At 37.1% G+C, this 19,020-nt stretch overlaps 1 protein-coding gene across 2 annotated transcripts in view; it reads right to left on the bottom strand.

Moving 5' to 3' along the window:
* Window positions 1–19,020, bottom strand: part of Nsf (N-ethylmaleimide sensitive factor, vesicle fusing ATPase) — a 123,063-nt gene that overhangs the window by 70,197 nt on the left and 33,846 nt on the right. The gene's annotated exons all lie outside the window — the stretch shown is intronic.

Here is a 19,020-nt window from a genome sequence, read left to right as displayed (position 1 = left end):
AGACTCTTATCTCCAATTGATCACTAGAAAATAAGAAGTGGGGCTGTGGCTCAAGGGTAGGGCGGTAGTTTTGAGCTGAAGAGTTCAGGGACAGCACATAGGCCCAGAGTTCAAATCCCATGCCCCACAAAAAAAAATTAGTTTTCACTGGGAGTTTGGCCTAGTGGAAGAGTGCTTGCCTAGCATGCACGAAGGCCTGGGTTTGATTGCTCAGTACCACATACATAGAAAAAAGCCACAAGTGGTGCTGAGGCTCTAGTGGTAGAGCTCTAGCCTTGAGAAAGTCCAAGGACAGTGCTCAGGTCCTGAGCTCAAGCCCAGGACTGACAAAAAAATATATATAGCTTTGTCTTTTTCAGACATGCAATGATGCCTTCTTTCAACTCATAATATAAGAGGGACTTCTGTTTTTGTCAATCAGCATCTAAAACAGGTTAACCCTCAATCAGGTGTGGTGGGACATGTCTGTAATCCCAGTACTGAGGCTGAAGCAAGGTAATTGCAAGACGCCAGCCTGGGCTACATAGAAAGCTGGAGATCAAACGAGTTACATAATCAGACTCTATAAAAAATGAAACTAACTGAACGGCAACAAAATAAAATAGATATGGTCCTCTACATCTGCTGGTGGCTCACACCTGTAATCTTAGCTATGCAGGAGGCTGAGATCTGAGGATCATAGTTCAAAGCCAGCCGGGGCATGAAAATCTGTGAGACTCTTATCTCCAATTAACCACCAGGAAACTGGAAGTGGTGCTGCGGTTCAAAGAGATAGAGCACTAGCCTTGAGCTGAAGAGCTCAGGGACAGTGTCCAGGTCCAAAATTCAAGCCCCATGACAAAGGAAGAAAGGAAGGAAGGAAGAAAGGAAGGAAGGAAGAAAGGAAGGAAGAAAGGAAGGAAGGAAGGAAGGAAGGAAGGGCGGGAGGGAAGGAAGAAGGAAAGACAGAGAGAGAGAAAAGAATACCAGTAGCTCATCCCCATAATCCTAGCTAGTAAGGAAGCTCAGAAGCTGGAGGATTGTGGTTTAAAGGTAGCCTGGGCAGAAAAGTTTTCAAGACTCCACTCCAATTAACCAGCAATAAAGCAAATAAAGGTAGAGGCACAGTGCAAACGGCAGAGGTGCAGTCATGAAGAGGCAAGCCAAGTTAAGAGCACAAGGCCCTGAGTTCAAACCTCCGTAGCAATATATAAGGTAGCATTTAAGATAAGACCACTACTCCTGTGCTCATTGGAACAGTCAGGTCTTCAACCATATCCATTGTCTGGACATCATTTTGTCTAGTAGAGACTTGCTGCTGCCTCACCAACTTTAAAATACCAAGAGCACCTTGAGTTCTGCTATGATGAAAAGTGAAAAAAGCCTGTGCTGGGAGCGCCAAGCAGCTGTGTAAGATGTCTATCACCTGATTAGTCTGTAGCAAAATTAGTCAGTCAAGATTTAAATAGATCTTCTCATTAGATAGCCTAGAACTAAGGATGGGATATGTGGAGCAACTCTCCTAACTAATCTGACACCCCCAGCCACCCCGTCCCTCTTACACTCCTTCATAGGGTGTTGCCTGGTATTTCATGAATTCTTGATGACAAAGATCATGCTGCTTCTTAGCAGGTCCTACCTTGCGCCTTCTGGCAGCATGAATCTTTATTGATTTCAGAGGTATGAACTCTTTCCTTTCTTATTGATTTCAGAAGTTTTGACAGTTTTTCCTTTCTTCTTTGTTCCTATCCCTTAGCTTTAAATCTTTGACTTGCTCTTCTATAGGACGTCTGTCTTCTCTTGCAGATAACTTCCTTTTCCTCTAGCTAGACATTCTGCTCACTCTAATAGTTCTTATTTTGTTACCCAGAAATCATCTCCTTAATCTGGGTGTGGTGGCTCTCACCTGTAATCCTAGCACTTGTGAGGCAGAGTTGGGGAAACAGAGATTTCCAGGCCACTCTGGGTGATACAGTGAGAGCCTACCTCAAACAAACAAACAAACAAACAAACAAACAGATCATCTCAATACTATGTAACTCTGATCACCTCATTAGTCTTAATTAAGACTTACAGAGCTGTTGTCAAATATTAGTGTATACTAATGTCCAAAAGAACTTCTTAAAATGCAGATTTCTAGACATCACTCCTAGAAATCTGAATTCATTAATTCTGGAGTGAACCAAGCATATGTCTGTACTGTATTTACTATGGAATCAGAGGCAGGAAGACTGTGAGTTTGAGGCCAACCTGAGCAAAAGTAGTGAGACTCTATCTCAAACACAAAATACAAACAAAAAGGACCAGAGATGTGGCTGAAGTGGTAAAGTAGATGAAGTATAAGTCACTGGATTCAATCTCCAGTCAAAAACAAAGCAAAAACACATCTGTTATGCTGGTTGTTTAACAACCACGTGAGTCTAAAAGGAAGTTGAAACATTCACTACAAATGCTGTTACAACTGATAAACTGATACTATGTTCACTTGGTTTTTTAATTTAGTATATATGCATTATATTCCACATGAATGTGTATGTGATTTATAGTCTCAATTAAATAATAAAATGACAGATACATTTAATTATTCCTTATCAAGTTGTAGTTGTAGAAGAGTAGAGCTATTCCAATAAGATAAAAGTTATCAAGAATAAATGTAAGTTTCTGTATTTGAGGGCAGCTGGGGGAGATAAGCTTTGTGAGAGATGACTTGAAGTTTTACTCCACAGTAAACTCAGTAAGTCCAGATGGAATAAGGTCGTCAAATATGTGAATGCAATTTCACCTGACATTGAAAGATATGAGCAAAGGATAGTCATTACAACAGTTAACGGATTTGCTCCACTGAGCCCTGGATTTAGCACCTGACTATAAATAGATGCAAAAGGTCAGGGAAATGAATAGGATGGTGAAGGACTGAAGAACAAGCCTTAAAAGCAATGGCTAGAAGAACCAACCAGGCTGGGAGATGAAGCTAAGAGACAGGATGAATCTGAAGAGAATTGAGAATCGGATAGAATGCCTTTCTTCATATAGGAGTAGAATCATTCTTCTTGTAGTTTTAGAGAAAGAACTAGAGAATGTAACATAAACAGTAAGGATATATGTATCATCTAACAAAGGAAGATTCGACTTGTCCCAAAATGGAATGCAGCCTTAGGAGAAAGTGAGTTTTCTGTCATTAGAGGAATGCAAGTTTAGCCTAAGGAACTGGCAGAAGTCACTCAGCAGAAAGGGAAAGAAAAGTCAAACAAAAGGCAGGTGTGTGAACGAGATCATTCTTAAGATCCCTTGCAATGATGAGATTATACAATTTTTTTTACATTCTTTGATGGAACTAGATAGTTTGGTAGAGTGAGATTTGATAAGCATTCTAGGATGAGAAGGAATGAAGAGATTGAAAAATAAGAAGATAGTAAAGAAATACTGCTTTACTCAAGTATAGTTAAGGGAAGCTATGATGGGGGGAAAAGTGATCCCCAAAAATATCAGCAAAAAAATTAGGAATATTCACTTATGAGTTTGACAGATATATACAAAACAAACATAAAAAGGGAGAAAATATGACTCAACAAACTAGATAACTTGGGAATGAGGAAGACATACACATTCATGAAACAGGACAAAATGCTTATTAAATATATAAAGTTTTGAACATTTTTGGAATTTATTTCAGAACTGAGCACTGGTAGCTCATACTTGTAATTGTAGTTACTCAAGAGGCAGAAATCCAGAAGGTCACAGGTGGGGCAGAATAGTCTGGGAGACTCCATTGCCAAAATAACCAGCAAAAAGCAGGGTAGAGATATGGCTCAAACAGAGTGTCAGCTAAGCAAGCTAAGAAAATGTAAGGCCCTGCTGTCTATATAAAGCACAAATAAATCACCAATGCTGAGAATTACCTGAACAAGATCGAAATTAGCAGTAAAACTATCTATTTATAGATTATAATATAATCTACTATAAAATACCCTTCCTTTTGTTACACTTTCTAGGAAGGCTGGTCTTTGGGGAGTATTTATTAACCCACCTCTTGAAGCAATACACATTTTAGTACTTATGCACTAAATGGATGGTAAAGGGAGAAGAGAGGTAAAGAACAAGTTCTTTGTTTTTATCTTCATATCTAGAAATAGCTTCAAATTGTAACCAAACTTGTATAGATGTAAATTTTTTTGGTAATGTGCCTGTGTTTATCAGCCCTTATTTCACAATACTAAGCTTCTAGATGCTCTAAGATGACAATGTATGATAAGAGGAGTCAGTGAATTAAACAATTAGTCAATCCTTTTTGCTAAAATGAATAGAAAAAAGGCATTTTGAAAATGGCCTTGTTAACCACCTCTGTTCAGAGATGATACAGGAGGGATAAACGACAGCAAGGTAAGAGATACATTTTGATAAGCCCACATTTATAACATGATCACAGCCTGATAAATGTGCACATTTCTCTTTTGGCAATGCTAAATACAATATAAAACAATTAAGTGGAAACACCACTTATGCTAATATTTTAGTAGTGTGGGTATGACATAAAACTTCTAAAAAGCATTTATCTATTTTACATTTGCTTTGTAGTCTCATTTTTGTTTCCTTGAAAGTTAAGAATATGTATCTCATTTTATTGGTAGCATATGCTTGGTTATTAAAATCCTCAGGAGTTTGAGATTAGATGTTAGTACATATTCATATGTGAGAAAACATGATACATACTACATGAGTTTAGCCATAACCTAGTGGTAGAGTGCTTGCCTAGCATGCACAAAGCTCTGGGTTTGATTCCTGGGTACCACATACACAGAAAAAAACCAGAAGTGGTGTTGTGGCTAAAGTGGTAGAGCTTTAGCCTTGAGAAAAACCCAAGGATAGTGCTCAGGCTCCGAGTTCAAGCCCTAGTACTGGCAAAAAAAAGATAGACTTAACATTCAATACAATTTGCATGTCCAACTATGGGAATCTTTTAAAATAAACCATAGCATTATCATACCAGTGTCATAGAAGCATATTTAAGAAAAAAAACCCTGCTAACTTGATATGAGGGGAGGAAAACAGGATATAAAACAAAACTATTAGGCAGGTGCTGGTGGCTGTAATCTAGCTACTCAGGAGACTGAGATCTGAGGATTGCAGTTTAAAGCCAGCTGGGACACAAAAAGACTGTGAAACTTTTATCTACAAATAACCACCAGAAAATTGGAAGTGGAGCTGTGGCTCAAGTGGTAGAGCACTAGCCTAGAGCTGGAAAGCACAGGGACATTGCCCAGGCCCACAGTCCAAGCCCCATGACCGACAAAAAAAAAAAAACCAAAAAGAAAAAAAGACTGTGTATATGCATAAATACATGCACATATATACTGATAGCTAAGCAAAATGATGATATACTGTAAAATAGTAACAGTAACAGTATTTTTTCAGTTTTCATACACTGAGCTCTTATTTGTCCTTTGACCAACTGTATTTTTTGCAATATTCAACAGCAAACATACATAACTGAAAGAACTAATAAGGTGGCAGTTAACACTTGTAATCTTAGCTTCTCAGGGTAAAGATAGGAAGGATTGTGATTTGAGACCATTCTGGGCAAAATATTAGCAAATCCCCATCTCAACAAATAAGCCAGGTGTGGTGGTGGGAGTCTGTCATCCATACTATTTGAGAAATCATAGGTAATAGGATCATAGTCAGAGGCTAGCCCTGGGCAAAAATGTGAGACCTTCTTGAAAAATAACTAAAAAAAAAAAAAAACCAACCCAAACCATAAAAGTATTTAAAGTATTTTCATAAAGAGAGATCTAAGAGGTACTCTAAAAGCTGGAGAGAGGAAGACTAGGTTAAGATATTTTTTCCCCAGGCTTCTGGGGCCCACCACGGAGTCTACAGTGATCTAAAGGGAGCAAATAAGGGGCCATGTGAATCAAATTCAGACTCCAGAAAACAGGAAAGTTTATTCTCAAGAACATGAAGATACTTTCACATTCAAGTTGGAATTACCAAAAAAAACAAAAAACAAAAAACAAAAAAAACCCCACCAATAAATCAAACTACCTAAGTGGCTGAGTCATGAAGCCTAAAGGGTACCAGGGTATAGGCGAGATAGCCTGGAATCCAGCTCCTGCTGTGACCTCAGCCTATGTAAATTCCTCGCTCTTCTGGGTCCACTGTCCTCAATGTAAAAATTGGCATGGAAAGACAGGACCTCTAACACTGGCATTCCTTGCAATATTAATGAGTTAACATTGTTGTGTTTAAGTAAATTTAGGGGATACTGGACTAAGTAACATCTAAGTCTCCTACACTAACATATTCTACTTCTGGATCCAAACACATAACCATCTCCATGTGTTAAATATGTATCTACAGACATACTAGTTACTTTGTGTGTGTGTGTGCGCACACGTGCGTGTGCATGTATGTATGTGCGTTTATACACGCACACATCAGTTACAGGGTTTGAACTCAGTGCCTAGACACTGCCTAAGCTTGAGTTCAAGACTAGCACTCTACCACTTAAGCCACAGCTCCACTTCTAGCTTTTGGTGACTTAATTGGACATAAGAATCTCATGAACATTCCTACGTAGGCTAGTTTCAAACCGTGATCTTCAGATTTCAGCTTCCTAAATAGCTAGAATTACAGACATGAGCCACTGGCACCCAGCCATATTAGCTACCTTTGATTTTCTCAGAGAAATAATGGAGAGAAATATTAAATATTGCAAAATGGATGGCAATATTCTTTAGAAAATTTCATATTTTGACAGCAGTAATTGAAACTGCCAAGCTCACCTGTGGTCAGCTTGCTATAGCCAAATAAAGGGAGTTAGGTGTGTAGCCCTATGTCCCTTTGCCTAAGTTGATCACAGTTACAACTAGCTACCTAAATCAGAGCCACAAAGCAAGCCAAAGTAATGTGGAAGCACACAGAAAAATGTGAAGTTGCAATAAAAAGTTTTGTAAGAAACAGAAGTACAGTACTTTAAGAAGGCACAAGGAAAGATATGTCCCTGGAATGCACTAATAATCTACAATGTAAATAATTCTCCAGTGCATATTTGAGATTTGACTGAATCTATATAATGTGTAGACCAGCAGCATACTAATTAAAGATTTATTCTATAGTAACTACACATTATCAAAAGGTTCTTTAGGGATGGGAGTTTGGCCTAGTGGTAGTGCTTACCTAGCATGCGGGAAGACCTGGGTTTGATTCCTCAGTACCACATACATAGAAAAAAAAGCTGGAAATGGGAGCTATGGCTCAAGTGGTAGAGCTCTAGCCTTGGGAAAGCCAAAGGACAGTGCTCAGGCCCTGAGCTCAAGGCCCAGGACTGGCAAAAATAAAAATAAAAAATAAAAATAAAAATAATAATAATAAAAAAAGGTTCTTCAGTCTTGTTAAGATTTCTAGTGACAGGATTCTACCTAGATTTTAAAATGAAAGCACTTTAATAATATAATTGCAAACAAACTTGAGTGAATATATGTGTAATAAACATAGAAGTTGAGGCTACAGATGAGTGCATCTTGAACTATCAGTTTTCAGTTACTCTGGAATGAGGATAGGACTCAAACTATGACTTGCTCAGAGGAAAATACTGTATTAAAGTCAGACATGAGGCTGAATAACCCAAGTCACAAATCTTTAATATTTAATAAATTATGTATAATTTCTCACAATGTCCAACTTTTCAATATTAGTAAAACAGTGAGATTTATTCCCATTAACTTTCTAAAAGCTTTAAAGAAGGAAGAACACAATGTTACCTTTTTTTGGGGGGGCAGTACTGGGGATTGGAGTCAAAGCTGTATGTATACGAAACAAGAATTTTGCCACTAGGATACATTATCAGCCCATGGTAAAACAGTAAAAAATAAAGCCTAATTTACTTATTACGTAGGTTTTTGTTTTTGGTTTGGTTTGGTTTGATTTTGGGTCACGGGGCTTGAACACAGTCTGGGCACTGTCCCTGAGCTCTTCAGCTCAAAGCTACGCCCTACCCTTGAGCCAAGCCCCACTTGCCGTTTTTCTAGAGGTTAATTGAAGATAGCAGTCTCAGGTCCTTTAGTGCACAGGCTGGCTTTGAACCTTGATCCTCAGATCTCAGCCTCCAGAGTATCTAGGATTTCAAGTGTGAGCCACTGTACCTGGCTACACATAGTTTTTTTTTTTATAGCATGAACATATCAAATATATTAAACACAGTAAAGGCAGACTCTTCTAGGTAACAAATCATATGAACTAAAGGAAAGTCTTGTTAGAATTAGGGTACAAGTCCTCTCCAAACTAATAATATTTAAGTTCCAGGTAGCTTTCTGTTAACATGATTACTACTTTCTTCTACCTTCCTTCCTCCAATATCCTGTTCTCTATCATACCTATCAACATGGTTGTTGTTTTTCCAAGTCAGCATGTCACATATAAAACACTGACGAGATTTATAGAAGTAGTAGTGCATTTATCAGCTCCTCTCTGATGGAATGTGATAAAAAGTAAATATAAATCAGCCAAAGTATGAGTTCACAAATAAAGAAAAATATCTCTAAGTGTCCCCTTGACTACCTATCAACAAACACTGTTCAAAATGGGTAATTATAAAACAGAGTAAGAAGATAATCCCAGGTGTTAACTTTTTTCAACAGCAACAAAAGTTTAAGATAAAAAGGAAACATAATTTAACATTTGATTAAAGGGGTTGGGCTATAGATTTCTGCCTTTTATAGAGTTATAGACATACCTTTTGGCAGTACAGTAATGTTAGCTATCATCTATGGTGTATATGCCAGGTACCTTGTTAGAAACTTGACACACATTAATGCTATCTTGACAGTAAGCCTACCAATAAATAACTCTGCAGGTAAGGACACCAAAATTCAGTGAGTTTTGGGCCCAGTTCCCTGAAGCATTTCCAGGCCCAGGGCCACACAAGAGATAAGTAGTAAAGGAAGACTTCCAGCCAACCTCCATTTGGTGTGCTAAAGATTATGTGGATACAATTTTGGTAGCAGTATTTATTTATTTTTCTTTTTTCTATTTTTTTATTATAATGTAGAGAGGGGTTACAGTCATATTCACCAGATAGAGGATGCAGTACTTCTCATACATGGATACCCCTTCTCATGTTTTTTCCCCATTTCCCTCCTTACACCCCCTCCCAGCCATCTCATTTTCCTCCCTTCCCTTTGCTATTTCAAATAAACATATAAATGTATATACAATGTACCAAGTAACAAAGTCAGATACTGTAACAATATGAGATTAACCAAAGAACAACAAAAGAGAAGAGAAATAACATATTAAGAACAACAATCACATAATATAAAGCTCTTGTTTCCATATCCTAGAGATCCTTTCATTAGCCTCATCCTATATGACCTTATGTATCTAGGTTTTGAGCTACTGTAATCCTCTGTTAGGAGAATCCTAGGTGTGCACTAATTATTTCAAATGAGGGAAACTATTGAGCCTATGTTCCTTTGGGTTTTGGCTTACTTCAGTTAATATGGTTTTTTCCAAGCCTTTCCATTTCCTTACAAATAGGGTGATGTCATTCTTTCTGATGGAAGCATAGAATTCCATTGTGTATAAATACCACATCTTTGTGATCCAATCATCTACTAGGGGCATCTGAGTTGGTTCCATATCTTTGCTATGGTAAACAGTGCTGTAATGAACATCGTTGTGCTAGTGGCTTTAGTATGATCTTGTTTCTGGACGATTGGGAAAATGCCAAGGAGTGGAATTGCTGAGTCATAGGGAAGATCTATGTTTAGTCTTCTGAGGAATTGCCATACTGCTCTCCATAGTGGTTGAATGTGTATACACTCCCGCCAACAGTGTAGTAGCAATCCCTCCTGACTACATCCCTGCCAGAATCTGCTGTTATTAGATTTCTTGATCATGGCCATTCTAACTGGAGTGAGGTGGAATCTCAAAGTTGTTTTGATTTTATATTTCTTTTATGGCCAGAGATGTCGATCATTTCTTCATGTGTCTATAGGCCATTCTTATTTCTTCTTCAGGGAAGTCTCTCTTTAACTCTTTGGCCCATCTTTTAATGGGCTGGTTGTTTCTTTGAAGATCTGTTTTGGAGAGATTCAATTTTTTTAGCTGTAAATATATTTTAGAGATGAGGCCTTTGTCTGTTGTATGGCTAGTGAAGATCTTCTTTCACTCTGTGGGCTTTCTATTTAACTTGCTAGCTATGCCCTTTGCCATACAGAAGTTCTGCATTGAATGCAGTATCATTTGTCCAAACTTTCTTTAATTTGTTGTGTTTCGGGGTCTTTATTAAGAAAGTTTCCACCTGTGCCAACGAGACCTAGTGTTATTTCCTATTCCTTCTTGTAAAGTTTTCAGGGTACCTGCTTTTTACATAATTGATTAAAGACTTCGAAGTAAAAGCAGTATTTACTTTTTTAATAAAATGATATTTCTATGTCTTATCATTTTTAAATGCCCAAGATAAAGTACTGTATGATTCTATTTAATTGTTTTTAAATCCATACACCAATAAATATGGTGAAATTCACATGCCGTGTAAATGCTTAGGAAAGCATCTGAAAAGTTCCACACCAATATCATGGCAGTGACTACTTCTAAGATAAACTGGATTGGGTAAAAGGAATGGGGATCTTGCTTTTTATACTGAACTGTTTCAGAAAGTACATGTAGATATGCAAATACATGTCCCCCCCCAACCTGCCCCACCCTGCTGACTGGATGCCCTTAAACTTGAATACTATTGTTAAAGCATGCCTCTGTAAAACAAGCAGTTCTAAATAAAATGATTTGTAGCTGACAAGTGCTTAAGCAAAATACTTTTTCCTTTCTTATTATCTGGAGTCCAATTCTATTTAGGATCAATTTAAGAAGTCTTTCTTGGGTTAAAAATATAAGATCTACAACTACTTACTATAGACATCATATCTGCTCTGACTTCTGAAAGACATGGCTCATGGTCTTTTGTTCCATGCATCTGCTTCCTCCCCATATGGCTTACTTGGTTAATTTAGTTTATAATGTGCTTTACGATTTATTTAGTACTGCCCTGGGATATACAAATATAGTTATTTTCATACATACTGTAAGCATCTGAAGGCAGGACTTGGGTCTGCTGAATGTTTTACTTAATCAAGATTAATCAAGTTCTCAGCATTTATGTAGTTTCAGAAAACTTAACTTTGCCAGGAGTACAGATGCAGCAGTGACCAAAATGAACAAAAGCTCTTCCTTACTGAATTCATATTATGTCTGCAGAGGTAGGGACAGAGGGTTGGGATATAGGGCCTGGAATAGAGGAATGTAATAAATAACTATAATACAAAGCAGCAATGCATAAGATAGCATATGGAATTGTTGGGATACATAGGAAGACCACTAAGGCCAAATCATTTTGGAAAAAGACACATCAAAGCTGAGGCCTAAAGGAAAAAGAGGAACTGAATAAAAAGATGGTGAAAACATACCCTAGGATTCCAGGGTAAGAGACAGTAGCATGGCAAATTAGAGGAACTGAAAATAGCACAGTCTGGCTGGAACCCAGAGCTTGGGGGCGGGGCACAGGCTAAGATGAGGCAGGAAAGTTTGGCAGACGCCAGATCACACAGGGCTTGTAAACCATGTAAGGAGTTAAAGGGAGCTGCTAAAGAGTTTGAACCTGTGGAGTGACAGGATCAGACTTGCCTTTTAATAAAAATCACTCTGGTTACAGTGTGGAGAATGGATTAGAGAAGGGCAAGGCTGAAGGCTTATGGAGCAATACACGCAAGAGATAATGGTGTCCTGAAGGAAGAGTGCAAGGCGAGGTGGAGAGAACTGGGTGGATTTGAGATGCAATGGGGACATGGCAGAATTCAGTTTAACTTGTGACTTTCTAGAAAGGGAGCTGAGGGAGAGGAAGAGCAGAAGAGGTGGGGGGTGGGGTTGGGGACAACAGATTGAAAGAAATGCAAGGGGGAAGACAGAGTAAGAGCTTCCGCGAAGAGCCTGTCTATAAAACACAAAAGTATTGTTTGAGAGAACTAGAACTGGAATAGAAAGAAAATATGAAGAGGGTGAGTAATACCAAAGTACACTGCATTTGTGAATGAAGATAGCAAAATGCAACTCACTGAAAGTTGGTAAATAATACAGGGTAAAGGGGATAAGGAAAATAAGAAAGAGTAAGTGAGGTAGTTCACCTGTGAAATCACAGTGAAACCCCTCTGAACAATCAGCATACACTAAAAAAAACATGAAGGGCAGGTTCTATATACCACAAAGACAGATAATATGGAGCCTACTGCTCTCTACAACCATTCATTTCCTCTCTAGGGCAGTAATGTTTCACACAGAATAGCCACACCAATTATCTTAAATATTAACATTGGTAGTCTAATTCCACTGCTGAAAATCTCTTGTCACTTCCCACTATACTATAACCATCTGTTTAAAAAATTACATTCACTTAGTAAATGTTTATATACGGTAATGTTTCTCCAGCTACCTATGTTGAAGTCCAGTTGTTGGTTTTGTTTCCTTTTACATTTTCTATTACAATTTTTTTTGTAAAGCATAGTTTATGGCAATGTCAAATTGCTGTGTTTCTAATTGCTTGCTCTCAATCTCAAATATTTATTTTACTATGAACTTGTAATAATGCTTCCTGATATCCAACAGGTGTTTAATGTGGTCTTTAGACCATATTGTAAACAGCCCTGATGTTGATAACACCTTGGAGGAGGTCCTTTCAAAGGCTTTTGGGCAGTGACTCTCCATGCAAGATGATTTTGCTACCTAGAAGACATTTCTGATAGTCACATATGGTGGAGGATGGTGAAACTCCCAGAATGGAGCGGAAAGAAGCCACAGGCTCCCACACTTAAAATATCTGTAGTGCCAGGCTGGAAAGACCTGACCTTTGGGAGATGTAAATGAATAATTATAACACATTAAGGACTATAGAACAACTAAATGAGAGAGAAAGGGGGGAAGAGGGTGGAGGAGCAGGGGAGAAAAGGAAAGAGGGAGGAGAGAGGGAGGGAGGGAACAGAAGAAATACAGAGAAATATCTAAGATTAGGGATAAAATGTCTATTTCCTGGTTCATAGATTTCTATAACCCAACCTCAATTTGACTTTTAACCTATTTTCTTATTTCTTCCCAACATCAAGGCTACCAATCTAAATTGTGAATTCTATCTGTATTTTGCTTATTCTGTCACTCTTCCCTAGATATGAACAACGATCCATTTCTCTCCTTCTACTCCAAACCACTCAGCATTTAAGGTCTCATCAAGGCTGCTCTCTATGAACCTCAGAGTAAATATCTTTAAATTCCTAGATGACTTTTCATATACCACTCAGTTAGTACTTAATCACATTTTGGCTTTTGATATCACTGGTTAGGTTATATTGTTTAACTTTTAAATCACTATTTAACTTTAACATTAATGTTTTGTCTATTCCTTGACAGTTCATTTAAAACAAAATTTCTCTAATATGCCAGGAGCAACCAACCACTTCCTTCCAGCATGATGCTACAATGTTAAAGAATAGATGAAAAACATGGAATTACAGCATTACAGTCTTGCCACCAACCTTTCTCATCTGGAGCTCAGGACAATCACAACATATCAAGAGTATGAGAAAAGTGTTTATTTACATTGCACAAAATATCCACGGTCTGTACCAAAGAATTATCTGGCTCCAGCAGATAATTCTGGTTCACACCCATAACCCTAGCTATTCAGGAGGCTGAGATCTGAAGATCATAGGTTCAAGGCCAGTGTGGGCTGAAAATCCATGAAACTCTTATCTCTAGAGTATTATTAGCCTTGCACAGAAAATCTCAGGGGCAGCGCCTTGGTCCTGCATTCAAGCCCCATGATAGATTAAAAAAACTATCTGGTTCTAAGATCAATGGTGCATTGCTGAAAAACACTTAACTAGAACAAAGGCTACCTCAACACTGCCTCCAAGAATTCAAAGAAACAGGGCTGAGACCCATTCCAATGGTTTGATGCGATGGGGTTTCAATAGAGAACAGTAAAAAAAAAAAAAAAGGTTAAGGGAATAGACTCTGAAATCAGATTTTATAGGTCCAAATCCAGCTTTTTCTGTGTTTGTGGTACTGATGAATCAAACCCAGAACTTTGTGCACGCTAGGCAAGCACTCTACCACTAGGCCCTAAAATTAGGTCTTCAATCAGCTACTCAATTTACAACTATAAAATGGATACAATACAGTATCTACTTCCTATTATACTTGTGAAGATTAAATAAGCTAATGTATGAAAAAAGTTTCATAAGGCATTTAGAACAGTCTTCTACTATGTAGCATTAGCTGCCAATCATCACTAACCTAAACCTAACAGTGAAACAAGAAACACCATTTTATCTTGCAAGTCACAGGAGCTAGATGGAACACGAAAAACAAATTCGAATACAATTTTTCAAATGTTAGAAATTTTGCCCTCCTTGTAACTGACCTTTCTTTATCTATAATGCTTCCTCAGCCCTCAGAAGGTATTGTTACAAGTGTTCTCACATTTAGACAGAAGACAAACTACATCTACCCATCACTACACCATGGAAGTACCGGAAGGAACCTGTTTCAATGGGCAAAACTGTTTCTCTCTTTTGAGTGAAGTAGGATAGGCATTCCTCCCTACATCTATCAGGGACTACCATCCAAGTCCTCTGTACCCTGTGCTTGTCCCCTCCATGAAAACTTCATGAAGACAATGGGACATATTTGGTTCTGCTCCCTGTCTATGTTGACAGTCACTCTAAGAAACAACCTGTAATACTATCTTTCTGTTTCTTTGCTTTGTAAATTGTACATTAGAGACAGAAGATCACAGTAAAACATAGACTGGGGAATAATAGAATAGGAAAAACAAAAATCTCCCTTTATTCTTCTAAAATTCTTTCACAGAAGTCAACACTTTTCCCAATTTAATGTGTACTCAGCTATTTTTATACTGCATTTACTTTGTTTTATATATTTTATTAACATAAATATGCCTGCATAAGTCTTGTTCTGCTGTGTCCTATAATGCAGATATATCATACTTAAACATTTCCTTACTGGTGGGACATTTGAATTAATAATCACAACTTCAATAGTGTAGCAAGCCAATTGAGGATATGTAAGTAACTCAACTATAATTACCAGGAAATCCAATCCATTTGTGATTCTGTAGGCCAAATTACCTCTACAAAAGACTAATTTTTGTCACAAAAAGCCTGTCGATAAATAAAAAATGTCAGCTGACATTATATCTGGCTTGACTTGGACATGTAGGAACAATTATTCTATTTAATTATTCAATTATTTCTATTTAAATTTGATTAAAAAATAAGCCAAAGGAAAAATTAATCCAAGTTAAAAACAATTCCATTTCTAAAAAGCTACCTATAGTTTTTAATGGTATATGCTTTATCTCTAAACCCTATTAGAGAGATCATAAGACTATAATCCATTTTTTCCCCAATTAAAAACAAAACAAAACACCTGCAACCTTCCTGATCTGAAGTTAGAACTGGTAAATGATCACACTCTTTGTATCCAGGTATCACCTACAAATACTTAGTGGAAAGTCAGAAGGGGGAAGTTTTGCATCCCTAACTGGTGAGCAACTGCTTTCTTTTCCTCTGCTAATAAATTACAGGCAGACCTGAACAGATGTCAGGTTGGCATTCAAAACCTAAAATATAGCTGAAAAGCAAGTTATGACTAATACAAGGAAAAAAGATGAATGTCAAAGAGCTTCATTTCCCCCCCTCCTTTTTTTTTTTTTTTTCAAATTTCAGATAAGCTCTTTAGCCTTAGGGTTCCTTTTACAGAGCCCTGGAGTTCTGCTAGATGTCTTAACCCCCATTTAAATTGCAATCTCTCCTCATGAGTGGGGGTGTGAAAATGCATTTTAAGAGTGTGAGTGTTTATGTTAATCTTAGCGAGAACTCCCTTTCTCCCAAATATGGCCTGCACAAAACCTTAGTGCCCTTTCTTTCAATATGTTTGATTTGCACTATTCTTAGCATGTGAAAGATGTCTGCATGTGATTGAAAGGCTCCTTATCTTCTCAGCAGCTCTGCTTCATAGTGGAATTGCAGTTTCACTTATGATATTAGAAAAGACTTACTTTCCTCTTGAATTTCAAAAGAAACCTTGAAAATACAGATTCAAAATGGGCTTTAAAATGGGAGGCACAGGGAAACAGGAACCAAAAAAACTCAAAGAATGAGGACACAAGACCGTACGTAACAAGGGGCTTTCCTTCACGCTAGGTGGCCTGGACATCCTGAGCCCACAGAGGGAGGCTGAGGCCCTCAATCCCTCCATTCTTTCTCTCACCACTCTCCTGCTGAAGCTCCTCTCCTTAGGTAGAAGCTAACTTAGTCCAAGAGTATACTGAGAGATGCTGGCTAATTCTTTGGCAATTATTCCAGTATTTATTGAAAAACCTTTGTTTGCTTTGACATGTACAGTTTAGGGAGTACTGTTAGAGATGCTGAAAAATGAAGCATCTCTGTAAAAGCTCCATCTGTCAACAAAAGAGCGGCAAATAAAATGAGGTAGTTTATCATTTATCCTGAACATCCTCTACTCAGTGCATTAAATGCTAAGTATAGGTCTTGTTTTCTTTGCTATTATTTTCCCCACTCTTTATAAGGATCATCGAATAGTTATACCAAAGGATTTCAGTTTAATATGCTCATTTATATGTATAATTCTTTGCCAATATTTTCACATGCCTCAAGGAAGTGCTACTTCACTGTGGGATGACAAGAAATAAGCAAATAGTTATGCTGATTAAATAACAGAAACAGAAGTCTAAACTGATATTTTACCCTTTGCCTATTTCTACAAAACTTTTATGTTATCAAGCCTCATGTTTCTTTCTTTTTTCTTGAAGGATTTCTTTGATTTTTAAACCTATGAAAATACAACAAAAGCAGGAAGACATGTACTAGTTACTTAAAGTACTTCAAAAGAGATACTAGGAGATTGGAAACTTAATTATTTTCAAATGTATTATTTCATCTAATCCTTAGTTATACAACATAATTGAATTCCTCTGGCTGTCATTTTGTCTTTAAATACATCACCATATTCTTCTGTACATATCTAAACTATATTTTCAATTTTAATGAAAGCACAAAGTTGTACAACCAAAAGAACTATATTACCTGAAGTATAATTACCAGGTTCATAAACACAATGCTAGGAAAAAATTATAAAATTATTACTTTGCTAATTAAAAATATTGATAAATGTAAGCAAAAAATCCACTTAGTTAAAATTCCTGTTTACAAAGTAGATTGAACTCCCAATTGCATGGAAAAGAGAATAATTTGCTTTCAATCCAAAAATAGAAATCCCCATAACCTACATATTCTCTGCTAGCTGTTTTTCTCATCTGAATTGATTTAACTTGATCATAACCCATTTTGTAATCAAAACATTAAACCATACCATTCAATTAAGATAAATAATAAAGGGGAAAAATCAATTTTGTTCCTACCTAGGAGTGTAAAAGAATACGGGTTACACACAAGAAGAACTTGTACAGTTTTATTTATATGATGTTCATATCTTTACCTTTAAATACTTTCATTGAGCCCATTGAAAAATGTATAACCACAATGTGTTTGGGGTACAATGAGGCATTTTACTATCTATTTTCTCTAGTATCAAAGGAAAAGAAGCCTCTATTGGGAATGACTCATGCAGAGCAAGAGAATTATTTCTCAGGCAAAAATCATTTTAAAAAATGTTGCTTTACTTTATTTATATGCCAATTCAGAATAAAGAAAATAATGTTTTTTTTTTCAATCTGGCTCAAAGCCAAAATAGGCTAGTTGTTTTTAAAATCAAAATGACAACATAAGTTTCTTCAAGAAAAAGAGAAATGATTTCTTAAAAGGAACAAAATTAATTTTTGCCTAATTAGTATAAACATATTAGGAAGAAAACAAGAAAGGCTCTGGGGCTGAGGGCATGGCTTAAGTGGTGGTGCACTTTCCTAACAAGTATAAGGCTCTAACTTCTAAATCCCAGTACTTAGAAGTCCCTGAGGAGAGGAGGGCGGCGTGTGGCCTGGCAGGTACATGGGCAAGACAGGGCAAGGCGGTGGGCAGGCTGGCTGGCTAGCCAATGCTACTCACAAAATTTAAATCTACAGCCTTTACTCAAAAAGCACACGCACAGTAAAAAGTATGTGACTGTAATTCATTTAAATATAGGTATCAGACACAGATAAAACTCACTAAGTCCAAATCTGACTGATTTAACTTCAAACTCTCTAATAACTGTCAAAGTCACAAGCATAATCATATGAGGTTTATGTATTAATTACACAACCTCAGACAGAGCCCCTATGCACAGGAGCTGGAAAGGGCAGAACATGGAGCCAGTATTTCATTAACTAAGTCCTCACAGTCCAAACAGTGAGATGACAACCATTATAAAATTTTTATAAAACAGCATATTATAGAAAGTTATTTTTCTGCCTTCTGGATGGCAGTATAAATATTCAAAGAAGCAGGATCATTGGACTCAGGTCTCGGTTCTGAAAAACCTGTAACACTTTCACCAAAACTTAAGAGCATTTGGAAACATCTCTTTAACTTTGTTCTGTTACCCAAAATATATTTAAATAGTATCTCCATATTTACATCAAAAAGCTTTATAAATGTATTGTGCTACAAAATACACATTATGAAGACTGAACTACCATATTTTTTTTACTATTTTCCAAATTCAATTTGTTTTTTTATGTACATGGCTTTTTGTATCTTTTAGATAAAAAGTATGTTATTGCTATTTTGAGGTGTATAAAGTCAGGTGATGAGGGTCTCTGTCATTTTCTCTTAATCCAATTCTAAACTCGACCTTTACCCAGTGAACAGGTGTGTGCCATGCTGTAATTTATCAGTGAGCAACCAGGCAGAAAAGCTACCAACAATAGGGGACTAGTATGATCCAAGTACTTTGTGCCTGAAAAGTAGTTCTTATCCACATCATGATGAATATACTTTTATCTTTCCACCACAATTT

This window comes from Megascapheus bottae, chromosome 17 (genome assembly GCF_031878675.1).
Source record: "Megascapheus bottae isolate mThoBot1 chromosome 17, mThoBot2.hap1, whole genome shotgun sequence".
In the NCBI taxonomy this organism is placed as follows: Eukaryota; Metazoa; Chordata; class Mammalia; order Rodentia; family Geomyidae; genus Megascapheus; species Megascapheus bottae.
Note: the sequence above shows the minus strand (reverse complement) of the source record. Positions and strands in the feature narration are given on the sequence as shown.